At 43.4% G+C, this 18,173-nt stretch overlaps 1 protein-coding gene across 2 annotated transcripts in view; it reads left to right on the plus strand.

Moving 5' to 3' along the window:
• The first annotated feature begins 10,783 nt into the window (after positions 1-10,783).
• SYNPO2L (synaptopodin 2 like) overlaps positions 10,784-18,173 on the plus strand; it is an 85,888-nt gene continuing 78,498 nt past the window's right edge. Inside the window, exon 1 of one of the 2 annotated variants that reach the window (XM_056530668.1) lies at positions 10,784-10,875. The gene's annotated coding sequence lies outside the window, so the exon portion shown is untranslated. Of the gene's footprint in view, positions 10,876-11,251; positions 11,426-18,173 lie in introns of those variants that run through there. The other variant, XM_056530667.1, reaches the window with a different exon arrangement.

Consider the following 18,173-nt stretch of genomic DNA (forward strand, 5'->3'; position numbering starts at 1 on the left):
TACCTGAAAGTTAAACAGATTAGTAAATTACAAATTAAATTAAAATCTTAATCCTTCCAGTACTTATTAGCTGCTTTATAAAACAGAAAAATCAGTACATTTATTTTTTGTCTGACAACAGTGCTCTCTGCTGACACCCCCGTCCGTGTCAGGAACCTTCCAGATTTGAATCATATACCCATAGAAAACCTCTCCTGCTCTGGACAGTTCCTGACACAGACAGAGGTGTCAGTAGAGAGCATTGTTTTCAGACAGAAAAGAACTTCACAAATTTCTCTGTAGTATATCTGTAGTGTACAGCAGCTTATAAGTACTAGAAGGATTACGATTTTTAAATAGAAGTGATTTACAAATCTGTTTAACTTTCTTGCACCAGTTGATTTGAAAACATTTTCTTTCCACTAGAGTTCCCCTTTAATATCCATATCTAGAAGTGTTTGTGGATCTTTCTGTAAATAGTTTTTTAGTGAATGGATAGTGATTTTGCGATCAGTGGGGGTCTAAACAGTCAGTACCTTACCGATATAAACTTTTGAGAAGTCTCTAGGACATGCCAAAAGTTTTGTTAAAACTCAGTGACCAGGGGCGTGGCCTGACCTGTGAGCCGAGCGGTTGCATGTTGGAGTAGCTCCCGCTCTGAGCCCGTGATTTCGGCCTCCTGATTAGAATCATGCATCCCTACTTACTTCCACCACGCTCCTGACGATGGTCCGCACCAGTAGAACCGACCAGGCTCGGAACCCGGACCGCTCTGCAATCGAGAGGCTCTGGGACTTTGCGCGGGACGCAAGACAAGATGCCGCCTGCGGCCCTGTGGATGGAGGAGAGCCTAGTGACAAGGCTGGGGCCTCTGGGACGCTCGCGCTGCCAACGCCGGGACCTGCACCAGACCTCACGCTTAAGCAGGTCATAGCACAGCTCCTTACCGCCATCACATCCTGCCAGATTACTTTGACCGGTAAGATGTAGGAGGTTAAAATTGATGTTGGGCTGCTGAGGCAGGACATGCAAACACTGACAGGCCACATAGCGGAGGCAGAGGGCCGGGTATCCACTTTAGAGGACACTATGGCCCCTATACCCAATGCACTTTCGGCCATAGAATCACAAATAGAACAGTGCCGGCAAAAGAATGATGATTTGGAAAACAGGCTAAGACGGAATAATGTCCAGATTATTGGACTACCGGAGCGAGTTGAGGGGCAGACTCCTGCGGCATTTGTGGAAAAATGGTTCCGGGACTTATTCCCTAATGCTCCACTGTCAGTGGCTTTCACTGTGGAACGAGCCCACCTGGTTCCTGCTTGCCCCCCCCCCCCCCAAGACCCCTTCTTGTCCGGATTCTTAATTGTAATGATCGAGACTTGATTTTGCTCCTGGCTAGATATCACCTATGATAATGCCAAGGTATCCCTGTACCCGTATTTTTCAGCTGATTTGCAGAAACACAGGGCCACCTTCACGGCAAGACTGAGGGACCTTAATATCGCCTATTCTACGGCCTACCCAGCCCGCCTGCGGATTGCTATGCTATGCCTGCTAGATATTTCAATTCCCCTACTGAGGCGGATGACTGGGTGCAGAGACAGAGGCGCCCTTTACCTCGCTGATATGTGGACTTCTCTCCTTTGGCTGCCACTTGATGCTCTCTGAATGGTCGGATGCTACTGCCATGTTTTTCCCTCTTCCCTCTCTTTGGCCCTCTCTCCTTTCTCCTCAAATTTCATGGCCTTCTCCTCCTTCTGCTTCCCTTTCTCTTCCCTCTCTCCTTCTCCCTTTTCCCCCTTTGCTTCCTTATTTCTGGCCTTTCCGTCCTCCCTTCTTTTGTACTTCTTCTTCTCCCCTGATTAACCTGATTGCCTTGCAAGGACTGTTCACTGGCTATGGACCATGCATACCAGGCACGATGACCTTGATGTACAGGACTAATGGTTGGCACACTTTCATTGGTCTCTCATTCCTGTTTGAACTGCCCTGGGACTGTCCATCTCCTTTACTTGCACTACCATCCAAGGGAGCTGGAGGGCGGTGGATGCCTACCTTACATGTTTAACATGACGGGCTCTACCCATACTAGAGCCACTTTTACTCTTTATACTTTTGCATCTTAGTGCTTCGTTAGGAAGCTTTTTGTTCACTATGGCATTCTACTGTTTGTTTGCACTATTTCAGGGGTTCCCCTATGTTCTGGTAGGGCGTCATGCCCTGCGAGCCATCTTTGTTGGGTTCTTTAGTCCCGTTTTCTTGGATGATGTATATGTTTGTATCACTTATGGAGATCTCTACCGGTTTACTATGACCCTTCTTGTGAGGGCACAATATACTAGTTCTTTGCATGAGGGGGTGAATGTACCTTAATGTCTTGGAATGTACGGGGAATGGGTGCTCCTAAGAAACGGGTCTTGATTTTTTCACATATACGGAAATTTAACCCTCAAATTGTGTGTTTGCAGGAGACACATCTGGTGAAGGAGTGGTGTCACTTGCTTCATAAACCATGGGTGCAGTGGCAGGCCCATTCCCTCCTCACATCATTCTCCTGAGGTGTTTCCTTTATGGTGCACCGCTCATTGAGGTGGGAGCCAATTACTACAGTAATTGCAGGTATATTTTTTATTCTGGCCTACATCAACAATGTGGTCTTGTTGAAAGCTGACAAGGACCCATTAGATTGCGGCTCCTACCGCCCGATATCACTTCTGAACATGGATTACAAAATTCTAACAAAAGTTCTAGCGAACAGACTTACCGTAATAAAACTCAGTGACCATTTTAACACCTTAAGCATCCAGTACTTTATGCTCTTGTCCATGTCAGGAACTGTCCGGAGTAGAAGAGGTTTGCTATGGAATACAGATTCTGCTCTGCACAGTTCCTGACATGGACAGAGATGGCAGCAGAGAGTTCTGGGGTCAGACCGGAACGAACTACACAATATTCTGTAGCAGCTGATTAGTACTAGAAGGCTTACAATTTACAAATCTGTTCCAGTTCATTTGAAAATATTTTTTCTCCTCCTTTGATGGACCTTCTGCTCCAGGCATTGCTCTTCTGCCACCCTGGTGCAGGATGAATTTAGTAATGTAATGTAGAAAGAAATACAGCTGCAGCAGCGGACCTCACCCCTGCCAGTGTATATAGAGAACTAAAACAAAGTAAAAGCGCTTCCTAGTGTGATACCGTATATATAAATATATATACTATACTATATATGCCTCATGAAGCGGTTCGCCGCAAAACGCATTGCATTGTGGGTAATAAAGCTTTTTGCCTCAAACAAGATCCAAGCACCTGCCTGATCCTGTGGTTCTTTCGGAGGAATGTGGTTAGTGTATATAAGGAAAAATTTGTATGAACCTAACATTCTTTATGTTGCTCTGTAGAGTCTTTCCATATGCTGCAAAAATTCCCTGCAAAGGAATGTGTGCAATGGTATACTGGTGTAATACACTCCAAGCCTTTCTAAGCGGCATTCCTCTAGGCTTGACAGTTCTCATACAAAGCTTCCCAGCACTCTACCTTACATTGTCCTGAAGCAAAATGGCCCATATACCCTTCTAGTTTTGTATTTCCGTTACAGATTAAAATCTTTAGGCTAAGTTTACAAAGAGAGGTTTAATGACATTTTGGATAGACTTTCATAAGCCAATGCAAGTAATGGATCCTAAAGAGAGAGAAACTTCTCTTATAGACTTATACCCCTTCTCTTTTTTAATTCACATTTTTGGTTGTTAAAGGGGTAGTCCAGTGGTGAAAAACGTATCCCCTATCCTAAGGTTTGAGATCGAGAGGGATCCGACCGCTGGGGCCCCCCGCAATCTCTCTGTACGGGGGCCAGGCTCTCCGCACGAAGCGGCAGCCGACACGCCCCCTCAATCCATCGCTATGGCAGAGCCGGAGATTGCTGAAGGCAGCGCTCCGGCTCTGCCATAGAGTTGTATTGAGGGGGCGTGTCGGACGCCGCTTCGTGCGGTGGTCGACACGCCCCCTTCGGCTTTTGGGGCCCTGTACAGGAGATTGCGGGGGGCCCCACCGGTCGGACCCCCCGCGATCTGCAACTTATCCCCTATCCTTAGGATAGGGGATAAGTTGTTCACCACTAGTTCACCACTGGACTACTCCTTTAAAGGGGTACTCCAGTGGAAAACATTTTTTTTCCATATCAACTGGCTCCAGAAAGTTAAACAGATTTGTAAATTACTTCTATTAAAAAATCTTAATCCTTTCAGTACTTATGAGCTTCTGAAGTTGAGGTGTTCTTTTCTAAGTGCTCTCTGATGACACGTGTCTCGGGAACCGCCCAGTTTAGAAGTAAATCCCCATAGCAAACCTCTTCTACTCTGTGCAGTTCCCGAAACAAGCAGAGATGTCAGCAGAGAGCACTGTTGCCAGACAGAAAACAACAACTCAACTTCAGCAGCTGATATTTATTGAAAGGATTAAGATTTTTTAATAGAAGTAATTCACAAATCTGTTTAACTTTCTTTTTTTTTTTTTATTTTTTTCCTGGAATACCCCTTTAAGCCTAAGAGTCATGGAAGTCCGGCCCTGACTAGGATGTTGGACTCTTGGCTCCTAAAAGTAGAGTACCACCTGCTAAGTTGTTTGAAAAGCACACCATTAGAGCTTAGCATAGTTACTAGGAGAGGTTAGCAGTGCAGGCCAGCTATCTCTGGGGGTGGATCATAACCAATAAAACGGACTATATAGTGGTCAGATCCTAGGTCTTTAAAGGCACTCTCCAGACTACAGAATAGAATACAGCACAGATCAGTCACAGGCAGAATACACAACAATTATAGAGAACCTGCCTCCTTGTTCTTTTCTGTCTGACCACAGTGCTCTCTGCTGACACCTCTGTCTGCATCAAGAATTGTCCAGAGCAGGAGAAAATCCCTATAGAAGACCTCTCCTGCTCCAGACAATTCCTGACATGGACAGAGGTGTCAGCAGAGAGCACTGTGGTCAGACAGAAAATAACAATTTTCTCTGTGGTATACAGAAGCTGATAAGTACTGGAAGGATTAATATTTTTTAATAGAAGTCATTTACAAATCTGTTTAACTTTCTGGCACCAGTTGATGGGAAAAAATTTGATTTCCACCGGAGTACCCCTTTAAAGCCACATCAAAAACTGCAAGTAAACTTCAGATGATTTTTGTTTTACCTATTTACCTATAGGTGGCAGCAGTATGTATGCTATCACTGATTGCTAAATGATCTTCCCAGGAACATAATATGAATGGAATATTAAAATACAAGAAAGTAAATAATAAATATGTTTGTTAGAAAAATAGTAAAGATTATTTTCAGATTATTAATTTAAATAAATATTCATGTGGTGACTAGCATAGTATTTAGTGTTGTTCCATGTATTGAATTATTTAAAATCATATGTAGCATCCACATCTGTAGTTTTGTTTCAGCTGATACTTAAATGGGCACGGTCATCAAACTTTTTTTTATATGTTGTAGTACTTATGTACTACAACATATATCTAATATACTTTTATATATTTTTTTTATCATTAAAATAGTATATTTTACATTAAAAAACAGGCTACTAAGGGTCTACCTCCTAGTGGCCGGCTGCAGCCTGACATGACGTCACTAGTGAATTAGGACCGATGACGGCCGGGCAATTGGTCCTGATTCAGTCAGCCTGTGCTCGCTCCCTGCCTGTCAATCAGACAGGTGGGAGCGAACGCTGAGAACAGAGGATGCGCGCATTGGCTCCCTGGCCTCACACGCCGGCCCCGCCTCCCGGCATATACGCTGCTGCTGTCCCGCACTTCCGCACAGACCCCCCAGCAGGCATCAGTGACGTCGTGCCTGCTTGGGGAAGTCTGCCTGTCTACCTGGTAATTGAGCACACTACCAGGTAAACAAAAAGGCATTTCTCAGATAGTAAAAAAACATTTAAGGCAGGGAGGGGGTTAGGGATAGATGGGCAATAGGCAGGGACAGAAAAAAAAAGGATGGTGGGAGCTACTCTTTAGTCCTTTGCTTAAGTGCACAGTAATTTTGTAATATATTTTAATGATGTCATCAGTCCTACATGGATTGTAGGCAAAAAGGCCCCTCCTGTACTAAAGAGACAGCTGGACTTTAATCCTTTACTGCAGTTGTGTTCCCTGCCATTAAAGGTCCTCTCCGCCAAACTTGTCATGTAATTTAGCCTGTTCCCAGAATCTTCCTAAAATCTCTTTTCAGGAGTGTTCAGACAGCTGAAGAGTTGGCCTTTTATTTTTAGTCTGAACTGATCTCACAGAATGAGTCCTCTAATGTCCTATACATAGCTTGGAAGAACAGAGAAGTATGTAACAGGAATCATCTGTGCCCTTGGCTGGCAGTGGCTGTTTTTACTCTAAAAAGGAATTTATACGTATTTTGGGTAATGGTAATGGTCCATAAACAACAAATGCTCTAGCAGCCAAAAGAGCCAACAAGTCACAAACGCCTTGTGTTTTGTTCACAATGGCATTCTTCTCTATATTATTCATTACAGAAAACTGAAGAGAAGTGTCTCCATTACTGAGTGAAGAGAAGTGTCTTCATTATTTTTCCTATTGAATATTTTAGTATTATAGAGCCTAAGGAGCTACATTATGATCAAATAGTTGTCCGTTAGCACTGTAAGGCTAAGTTTCCACTTGGTTTTTTTTCTGGCAGTTTTTGGATATCTGCCACTGCAGTTTTTAAGCCAAAGCCAGAAGTGTATTCAAAAGGAAAGGGACATATAAAGGAAGGACTTATACTTCTCCTCCCTTATGGATCCACTTCTGACTTTGGCTCAAAAACTGCAGTGGCATTATTACAAAAACTGCCAGAAAAAAAAAAACAAGTGGAAACTTAGCCTAAGGCTAAGTTTCTACTTGTTTTTTTATGTCCTGCGTTTTTTTTTTTGTGCAAAAAGAAAAAACACCTGAAAAAGCGCCAGTACAATTTCCTGTGTCTGGCATTTTTTAATGTGTGTGGAGATTGCATTTTTGGCCCCTTTGGCATTTTTTCAAAATTTGTTGGGTGCCAAAAAAAAAAAAAAAAAAGGTAGTGAAGGAAAAAACATTTTTGGGATTTTTTTTTTTTTAAATAAACTGGTGCCAGAAAGTTAAACAGATTTGTAAATTGTGAATTCAGGTAGAGAACACAAACATGGTGGCGCATCTGCATTTTGTATTTTGATCTACTTGCTTCTGGGGATAAATTCTAAAACGAACAGGTTGTTAGTATACATTTTGATCAAAAGGTACAAGCCCACTCGCCACTTCAAGGCCACCTATTTAGAATGGGTCCCTAATGTCCCTAGCATAAAATGGCGTAGCACTGGGCGGCGGTGGTGCCCAAGGGGGAACGACTCGCTGGCAGAGCGGCTCCAATGCCACTCAAACCAGTCCCTGGGCCGCACCTCCCCACAAACATGGTGCCATGGCAGCAATGGACGCCGCACAACACCACACCAGTGTGAACAAGGTGTGAACGCTCACTTACCATGTGTTCCCAGTCAGACTGGCAGGCTGCCAGAAATGAAAGGGCCCTGTGTAGCTACCTGCTACTTTATATAGGGTTGGGCTGAGGGGGTGGGGCAGAGTGCAGACCAAGTGAAAGCAACAAAAAAAGGATGGGAAAGAATTTTTTTTAAATTACTTCTATTTAAAAATCTTAATCCTTCCCATACTTATCAGCTGCTGTATGCTCCAGAAAGTTCTTTTCATTTAGAATTTTTTTCTGTCTGACCACAGTGCTCTATGCTGACACCTCTGTCCATGTCAGGAACTGTCCAGAGCAGGATATGTTTGCTATGGGGATTTGCTTCTGCTCTGCACAGTTCCTGACACCTTTGATTCATTTCTCACAAACCTCACCTACCACCTTCTACAATTTGCCATAAAATACACCTTTAAAAATGCATGCCAAAGTCTGGAAACTTAAGCAAAACACAGTAAATTGATCCCTAGACAATTCTACGTAGAGGATCTTATATTTATGGTTAACACTTTGAGGACCAAGGAACGTATTTGTCCCATGTTTTTAATTGCCTGATACAGGCAATTAAAAACATGGGACAAATACGTCTCTTGGTCCTCAAAGGGTTAAGTGAAGCAAGATTACAATGGGGAAGTGTGGACAGACTTGTATGTCAACCATTCAGTTTGTCAATAAGGTGCATCCTATAGAACAGTGGAATCATCATATGTCAGTGGCCTTGTTTTCTAATCTACAGGGTTGGCCATTTATATGGATACATCTTAATAAAATGGGAATGGTTGGTGATATTAACTTCCTGTTTGTGGCACATTAGTATATGTGAGGGGGGAAACTTTTCAAGATGGGTGGTGACCACTGCGGCCATTTTGAAGTCAGCCATTTTGAATCCAACTTTTGTTTTTTCAATAAGAAGAGGGTCATGTGACACATCAAACTTATTGGGAATTTCACAAGAAAAACAATGATGATTCCTTCATGAGTTATTTACAAGTTTCTGACCACTTATAAAATGTGTTCAATGTGCTGCCCATTGTGTTGGATTGTCAATGCAACCCTCTTCTCCCACTCTTCACACACTGATAGCAACACCGCAGGAGAAATGCTAGCACAGGCTTCCAGTATCCATATACACTGCTATATACTACTATATACACCGCAGGAGAAATGCTAGCACAGGCTTCCAGTATCCGTATACACTGCTATATACTACTATATACACCGCAGGAGAAATTCTAGCACAGGCTTCCAGTATCCGTAGTTTCAGGTGCTGCAGAATGGGCAAAACAAAAATTGGAACAGGACCCTCAGTTTACGCAGAAGATTTTGTCCAGTGATGAGGCAAACTTTTATGTGAATGGTGAAGTTAACAAACAAAACCACTGCTATTGGTCTGACACTAACCCACATTGGATAGATCCCTCCAAGACTGTTGGAACACAAAAATTGATGGTATGGTGGGGTATATGGGGTACAAAGATAGTGGGGCCATTCTTCATAAATGGAAACCTCAAGGCCACTGGATATGCGAAATTGCTACATGATGATGTGTTTCCCTCTTTATGCACTGAAGCTGGCACGTTTCCTGAGTTTCTCCAGCAAGATGGTGCACCCCCACATTATAGGTGTCAGGTCCGAGCATTCCTAGATGAACAGTTTCCTGGAAAATGGATTGGTCGTCGTGGGCCAGTTGAATGGCCCCCAAGGCATTTCGATCTGACCCCCTTAGACTTTTATCTTTGGGCTCATTTGAAGGCAATTGTCTATGCTGTGAAGATACAAGATGTGCAGCACCTGAAACTACGGATACTGGAAGCCTGTGCTAGCATTTCTCCTGCGGTGTTGTCAGTGTGTGAAGAGTGGGAGAAGAGGGTTGCATTGACAATCCAACACAATGGGCAGCACATTGAACACATTTTATAAGTGGTCAGAAACTTGTAAATAACCTATGAAAGAATAAAGTAATGTTAAAACCAAGCACATCAATGTTTTTCTTGTGAAATTCCCAATAAGTTTAATGTGTCACATGACCCTCTTCCTATTGAAAAAACTAAAGTTGGATTCAAAATGGCTGACTTCAAAATGGCCGCCATGGTCACCACCCATCTTGAAAATTTTCCCCCCTCACATATACTAATATGCTACAAACAGGAAGTTAATATCACCAACCATTCCCATTTTATTAAGGTGTATCCATATAAATGTCCAATCCTGTATTGTACAAATACTGTACCATGAGGACTACTGTGTGGGAACAGAAGAACTACTGTGGACTGGTCTGTGTTTTTTACAATATCAATTTTACATGAGTGCAAAATTACGCTTGTGTGAAGCTGGCCTTAACACATAAAATTAGGGGACTTTTGGCTACTGTATTTGATTTTTTTGATAGTTGGACAAGCTTGTGCAAGCTACTATGATTGTTATAATTGTATCCTTTTTACAGCTAGAAGTAAATGCTTCTAATGTTCTCATATAAAAATAGTCATTATTATCATTTTTTATCATTCATACAGTTTTTTTGAGTTGTGAGACAAGTGGACAAAAGAGAAACTCAGCTCATACACTTACTACACAAACTAATTAAGTCACCAAATCAACACTTAATTATGTCGTGATCGTCATATTCCTCAAACCATTAAAGGGTAAATTACCTTTATTAAGAAATCTTAATCCTTCCAGTACTTATTAGCTGCTGAATACTGCAGAGGAAATTATATATATTTTTGGAACACAGTGCTCTCTGCTGAATCACGAGCACAGTGCTCCCTGCTGACATCTCTGTCCATTTTAGGAACTGTCCAGAACAGCATATGTTTGCTATGGGGATTTTCTCCTACTCTGGACAGTTCTTAAAATGTACAAAGATGTCAGCAGAGAGCACTGTGCTCGTGATGTCAGCAGAGAGCTCTGTGTTCCAAAAAGAAAATAATTTCCTTTGTAGTATTCAGCAGCTAATAAGTACTGGAAGGATTAAGATTTTTTTTAATAGAAGTAATTTACAAATCTGTTTAACTTTTCCACCGGAGTACCCCTTTAATGAAGTATTTTTAAATTGTAGTTGCACTGTCCTGCTGTAGCGACGATCATTTGAAAATACAGTTGCCAAAAGGGACTATATTTGGTCTACAGCAATGTTTTTGTAGGTACTATGGGGGAGATTTATCATAACCTGTCTAGAGGAAAAGTTGCTGAGTTGCCCATAGCAACCATGCAGATTGCTTCTTTCATTTTTCTGAGGTATTTTCAAAAATGAAAGAAGCAATGTGATTGGTTTCTATGGGCAACTCAGCAGCCTTTCCTCTGAACAGGTTTTGATAAATCTCTCTCTATGTGTCAAAATATCATCAGCATCTGCATAGCATCCACTTAATTCTAAGTACTGCCCACTTAGTGAGTAATTTTTTAAAATTCACAATTTCTAGCACAAACTGCAGGTTGTGCACAAATTACCGTATATACTCGAGTATAAGCAGACCCGAATATAAGCCAAGGCACCTAATTTCACCACAAAAACCCAGGAAAAGTTATTGACTCGACTATAAGCCTAGGGTGTGAAATACATCATCCCCCCTGTCATCATCCAGACTCCCGTCATCATCCAGACCCCCCGTCATCATCCCCCCCCCTTCATCATCACCGCCTTTCAATCCCTTCTGCCATCGGCTGTCCGAGCATGCTGGGAGTTGTTGTTTTGAAACCTCTGGAGGTCCACAGGTTGAAGATCACTGCAGCCTTCGTCATCATCCAGACCCCCCCTGCGCATGAACATGCCTGTGCGTCATCGTCAAGGCAATGTCACTAGTCCGGGGCCGGTCCGGAGCGCGGAGAAGAGGGCCCCCCGGTGAAAAGGGACAACCCGGAATGACTAACCCTCTCTACCAGACAGTCCCTGCAGCATAGATGGCCCGGACCAGCTCACCCTTCCTTCCCACGAGGGGAGGTGAGTAGAAAACTAAAGGGGGGGTCTGGATGATGACAAAGGCTTCAGTGGTCTTCAATCTGCAGACCTCCAGAGGTTTCAAAACTACACCTCCAGCATGCCCGGACAGCCGAAGGCTGTCCGGGCATGCTGGAAGTTGTAGTTTTGCAACATCTGGAGCTCCGCAGGTTGAAGACCACTGAGAAGGGATTGACAGGTGGAGAGTTCACTCGAGTATAAGCCAAGGGGGGCGTTTTCAGCACGAAAAATTGTGCTGAAAAACTCGGCTTATACTCGAGTATATACGGGTAGTTTCACATGCTGGCTTTATGTATGATTCTGCATCATTGCTTATCTATACTAGCAAGCAGCTTCCAAGGCTCTGCTCCTTCTCGGAGAAACTGCGAAACAACAATATCTATTGGCAGGTCTGCATATGTAGAGAACTAGCTATAAGAAGAATAGCTAATGGTTTGTCTACTAACACGCAGCTCAGTAGGTGTACACTTTGTACAGTATGCAAATCCAAGCATCATTTTTTGTAACATTTTAAATCTATACAATAAATATAAATACCTAATTGTTGGACAATACATTTATATTCTGCTGTAAAACATTCTGTGGGCTCTTATATTTTGCACATATTGTAAAGAAAATACGAAATGGTCCACATTTACAAAGCAGTTTATACCAGTTTTATGCATAAGGCTATGCTCATGCACTGTTTATAGAGCCTCATTTTAAGCCATAAATGACTGAAAATGGACCAAATGCAAAAAACTGCTAAAAGAACTGTGTGTGAACAACAAAGATGACTGCAAATAGGGTTAAGAATAAGGCTCAAAAACAATGTGCGAACATAGACTAAGCTATATTAACCCCTTAAGGACATAGGGCGTATCCATACGCCCCCGTTTCCAAGTCCTTAAGGACCGAGGGCGTATGGATACGCCCTGAGCATTTCCGGCCCCCGCCGCTAGCCGGAGGGGAGCCGGGGCCGGATGCCTGCTGAAATCGTTCAGCAGGCATCCCGGCATATCGCCCAGGGGGGTCATTATGTCCCCCTATGTCGGCGATTGCCGCAGATCGCTGGACAATTCAGTCCAGCGATCTGCGGCGGATTCCGGGTCAATCGGGTCTCCAGTGACCCGATGACCCGGAATTACTGGCTGATCGGGGCCGTCAGAGACGGCCCCGAACAGCCAGAGCCAGCAGGGGTGAGGTGGCACTGGTGCCACCTCACGATCGCCCTGATTCGTCGGCCGGATTCCCGGCCGACCAATCAGGGCACCTGCTGCGGGTGTCACTCCCGCATCCGCTCCGCCCCTCTTCCGGAGGACGTGAGCGGGTGCGGGAAGACGACCCCCGGTGCTGGGGACCCCAATCCCCGGCGTCCCTGTCGGGATCGGGGCCCCAGGAGCGACGGTGGCGGCGAGGGACTGACCTGTGCGGCGGCATCGTGGAGCAGCAGCAGGAGGTGAGTGACAGCCTCCTGCTGTTGCTTAGCAACAGCTCCCAGCATGCAAAAAGGGCATGCTGGGAGCTGTAGTTATGCAACAGCAGGAGGCAGACCACCACAACTCCCAGCATGCCCTTATGGGCATGCTGGGACTTGTAGTTTTGCAACAGCTGGAGGCACATTCTTTCTATGGAAAAGTGTACCTTCAGCTGTTGTATAACTACAACTCCCAGCTTGCACAATCAGCTAAAGTGCATGCTGGGAGTTGTAGTGGTGCATCTGGTGGTTGCATAACTACAACTCCCAGCATGCCCGTTGGCTGTCGGTGACTGCTGAGAGTTGTAGTTTTGCAACAGCTGAAGGCACACTGAGTTAAGTAGCAAACCAGTGTGTCTCCAGCTGTTGCATAACTACAATCCCCAGCATCCCCAGCCAATGTAGTATGTAGCCCTTCCGCTGTCTGTACATGCTGGGGGTTGTAGCTTTTGCAACAGCTGAAGGCACACTGGTTGCAAAACACTGAGTTTGTTACCAAACTCGGTGTTTCACAACCTGTGTCTCCAGCTGTTGCAAAACTACAACTCCCAGCATGCACTGATAGACCGTACATGCTGGGAGTTGTAGTTTTGCAACAGCTGGAGGTATTTCCCCCCTCCATGTGAACGTACAGGGTACACTCACATGGGCGGAGGATTACAGTAAGTATCCGGCTGCAAGTTTGAGTTGCGGCAAATTTTCTGCCGCTGCTCAAACTGCCAGCGAGAAACTACTGTGAACCCTCCGCCCGTGCGACTGTACCCTAAAAACGCTACACTACACTAACACAAAATAAAATAAAAAGTAAAAAACACTACATATACAGATACCCCTACACAGCCCCCCTCCCCAATAAAAATGAAAAACGTCTGGTACGCCACTGTTTCCAAAACGGAGCCTCCAGCGGTTGCAAAACTACAACTCCCAGCATCCACTGATAGACCGTACATGCTGGGAGTTGTAGTTTTGCAACAGCTGGATGTTCCCCCCCCCCCCAATGTGAACGTACGGGTACACTCACATGGGCGGAGGATTACAGTAAGTATCCGGCTGCAAGTTTGAGCTGCGGCAAATTTTCTGCTGCAGCACAAGCTGCCAGCGAGAAACTACTGTGAACCCCCGCCCATGCGACTGTACCCTAAAAACACTACACTAACACAAAATAAAAAGTAAAAAACACTACATATACACATACCCCTACACAGCCCCCCTCCCCAATAAAAATGAAAAACGTCTGGTACGCCACTGTTTCCAGAACGGAGCCTCCAGCTGTTGCAAAACAACTACTCCCAGTATTGCCAGATAGCCACTGACTGTCTAGGCATGCTGGGAGTTTTACAACAGCTGGAGGCACCCTGTTTGGGAATCACTGGCGTAGAATACCCCTATGTCCACCCCTATGCAAGTCCTTAATTTAGGCCTCAAATGCACATGGCGCTCTCACTTTGGAGCCCTGTCGTATTTCAAGGCAACAGTTTAGGGTCACATATGGGGTATCGCCGTACTCGGGAGAAATTGGGCTTCAAATTTTGGGGGGGATTTTCTGCTATTACCCTTTTTAAAAATGTTAAATTTTTGGGAAAACAAGCATTTTAGGTAAAAAAAAAAATTTTTTTTTTACATATACAAAAGTCATGAAACACCTGTGGGGTATAAAGGTTCACTTAACCCCTTGTTACGTTCCCCGAGGGGTCTAGTTTCCAAAATGGTATGCCATGTGTTTTTTTTTTGCTGTCCTGGCACCATAGGGGCTTCCGAAATGCGGCATGCCCCCAGAGCAAAATTTGCTTTCAAAAAGCCAAATGTGACTCCTTCTCTTCTGAGACCTGTAGTGCGCCAGCAGAGCACTTTTCATCCCCATATGGGATGTTTTCTGAATCTGGAGAAATTGGGCTTCAAATTTTGGGGGGTATTTTCTGCTATTACCCTTTTTAAAAATGTAAAAATTTTGGGAAACCAAGCATATTAGGTAAAAAAAATTTTTTTTTTTACATATGCAAAAGTCGTGAAACGCCTGTAGGGTATTAAGGTTCACATTACCCCTTGTTACGTTCCCCGAGGGGTCTAGTTTCCAAAATGGTATGCCATGTGATTTTTTTTTTTGCTGTTCTGGCACCATAGGGGCTTCCTAAATGCGGCATGCCCCCAGAGCAAAATTTGCTTTCAAAAAGCCAAATGTGACTCCTTCTCTTCTGAGACCTGTAGTGCGCCAGCAGAGCAATTTTCACCCCCATATGGGGTGTTTTCTGAATCGGGGGAAATTGGGTTTCAAATTTTGGGGGGTATTTTCTGCTATTACCCTTTTTAAAAATGTAAAATTTTTGGGAAACCAAGCATTTTAGGTAAAAAAAAAATTATTTTTTTTACATATGCAAAAGTCATGAAACACCTGTAGGGTATTAAGGTTCACTTTACCCCTTGTTACGTTCCCTGAGGGGTCTAGTTTCCAAAATGGTATGCCATGTTTTTTTTTTTTGCTGTCCTGGCACCATAGGGGCTTCCTAAAGGTGACATGCCCCCTAAAAACCATTTGTCGCTCCTTCCCTTCTGAGCCCTCTACTGCGCCCACTGAACAATTAACATAGACATATGAGGTATGTGCTTACTCGAGAGAAATTGGGTTTCAAATATAAGTAAAAATTTTCTCCTTTTTATCCCTTGCAAAAATTCAAAAATTGGGTCTACAAGAACATGCGAATGTAAAAAATGAAGATTTTGAATTTTCTCCTTCACTTTGCTGCTATTCCTGTGAAACACCCAAAGGGTTAATACACTTACTGAATATCATTTTGAATACTTTGAGGGGTGTAGTTTTTATAATGGGGTCTTTTATGGGGTATTTCTAATATGAAGACCCTTCAAATCCACTTCAAACCTGAACTGGTCCATGAAAAATAGCGAGTTTGAAAATTTTGTGAAAAATTGTAAAATTGCTGCTGAACTTTGAAGCCCTCTGGTGTCTTCCAAAAGTAAAAACTCATAAATTTTATGATGCAAACATAAAGTAGACATATTTTATATGTGAACCCAAAAAAAAATTATTTTGAATATCCATTTTCCTTACAAGCAGAGAGCTTCAAAGTTAGAAAAATGCAAAATTTTAATTTTTTTCATCAAATTTTGGGATTTTTCACCAAGAAAGGATGCAAGTTACCACAAAATTTTACCACTAAGTTAAAGTAGAATATGTCACGAAAAAACAATCTCGGAATCAGAATGATAACTAAAAGCATTCCAGAGTTATTAATGTTTAAAGTGACAGTGGTCAGAATTGCAAAAAATGCTCTGGTCCTTAAAGGGGTAGTCCAGTGGTGAAAAACTTATCCCCTATCCTAAGGATAGGGGATAAGTTTGAGATCGCGGGGGGTCCGACCGCTGGGGCCCCCTGTGATCTCTCTGTACGGGGCCCCGGCTCTCCGCCCAGATAGCGGGTGTCGACCCCCGCACGAGGCGGCGGCCGACACGCCCCCTCAATACATCTCTATGGCAGAGCCGGAGATTGCCGAAGGCAGCGCTTCGGCTCTGCCATAGAGTTGTATTGAGGGGGCGTGTCGGCCACCGCCTCGTGCGGAGGTCGACACGCCCCCTTCCAGCGGGCTGTCGGGGCTCCGTACAGGAGATCGCGGGGGGCCCCAGGGGTCGGACCCCCCGCGATCTGCAACTTATCCCCTATCCTTAGGATAGGGGATAAGTTGCTCACCACTGAGTCACCACTGGACTACTCCTTTAAGGTGAAAAGGGGCTCGGTCCTTAAGGGGTTAAAAAAAATAATTGAAATGTAAAATGCAACAAATATTCTGTAAAATGTATTAGATCTAAGGAAATTGGAAAAGTCGTTGTATTTTTCAAGGAGACATATTTTAGGCCACATTTGTTAAACTTCAGACGCCTAATCATAAAAGGTATTGATTGCATTTTCAGTCATTCTGAATACATTTAGGCAGAATTAAAGTAAGTAAGCCCATAATAGTGACTGACACATTTTGGACAGTATACTGTCCCTACTCATAACCCTTATAAGTAAGGACAGTATACTTTTTGAAACTGTCACTTTTGAAAACTTGCGGTATGGTCTTTTAAATTTGTTAAATTAAAGAGGGTTTTGTAAGGATATCCAGGCTGAAGTTGGACTTGCATTTTCTCGTACAGTATTTGGACTATAACAAAACGTTTTGATGCCACAAATGTCCATGTCCTTTTCATTTAATTTCCTATAGAGCAAACTCTTTCTGACTTCCTAAAGGGATTTGGCCTGTGACTATGTGTCCTACCTAAGGTATAATGCTAAACATAAGTGAGATTAAGACTAATTATGTACAGGAAAAAATTACACATGATCCTTCTTTTCCTTTGTCATTTAGGAGGGTGGAACCTGCCCTTATTGCATCTGCAACACATTGTAAGGATGGGCAAATATCTCATGGACCATGGGGCAGCTACTACTACTCACATCTGCTACATACATAGCACATTGCCCAAATAATGACATTATCACAAGTTAATCTTTTCCATACATACATGGAGTTCCACAATGAACAAAAAACAAAACAAAATAAACAACAACAAAAAAACTGCCAGAGATTTATAAATCTCATATATGATTTATACAGTTATATGGTATTATTATCTGGATGAAGTGTTAATTCTAATACAACATAAGAATTCTCAAACCTTACACGAATAGTTAATGGTGTATTCCTTGGAAAGGGTATCACTAAGCACTGCTGCTCCTGACATGAGTGCAAAGTCTTGATTTGCTTTGTGGACAGGGCAGATCCTGTAGACACAGTGGGGGACATTTACTAATCTAGTCTATTCTGGGCATGCTTATAGACCAGCGTATGTGGTAATCTCCTGTCTATTGTGCTCCTAATTTATCAAAGGTCTCACAGCCCTTGATAAATTCTGTGCTCAGACTTCAGGGTCTACAGCTTAAACTGCATTTAGACCTGCTCCAACATGGTCTGACATTTCAGCGTATTCTGGGCAGATGCGACTTGTCGCACAAAAGTCGCACTTGATAAATTCAGCACCAATGCATTTTCCAATGCATTTCCGTCTAAAATAGACTTGCATGCATCATGTTCTAAAAATCCTCTACAGCAAAAGTCGCAGAAAAGTCGCACATATTTAGACTGCGACTTTCTGTGCGACAAATTTAGACTGGAAAAAACAGTCTAAATCCTTTGATAAATCTCCCCCAGTCTCTCCATCTCCTCTCTCCAACATAGAGCACATGCTGAATCCAGCCCCCACTTTCTGTAATGATTCTTG

This window comes from Hyla sarda, chromosome 7 (assembly GCF_029499605.1).
Source record: "Hyla sarda isolate aHylSar1 chromosome 7, aHylSar1.hap1, whole genome shotgun sequence".
NCBI classification, from domain to species: Eukaryota; Metazoa; Chordata; class Amphibia; order Anura; family Hylidae; genus Hyla; species Hyla sarda.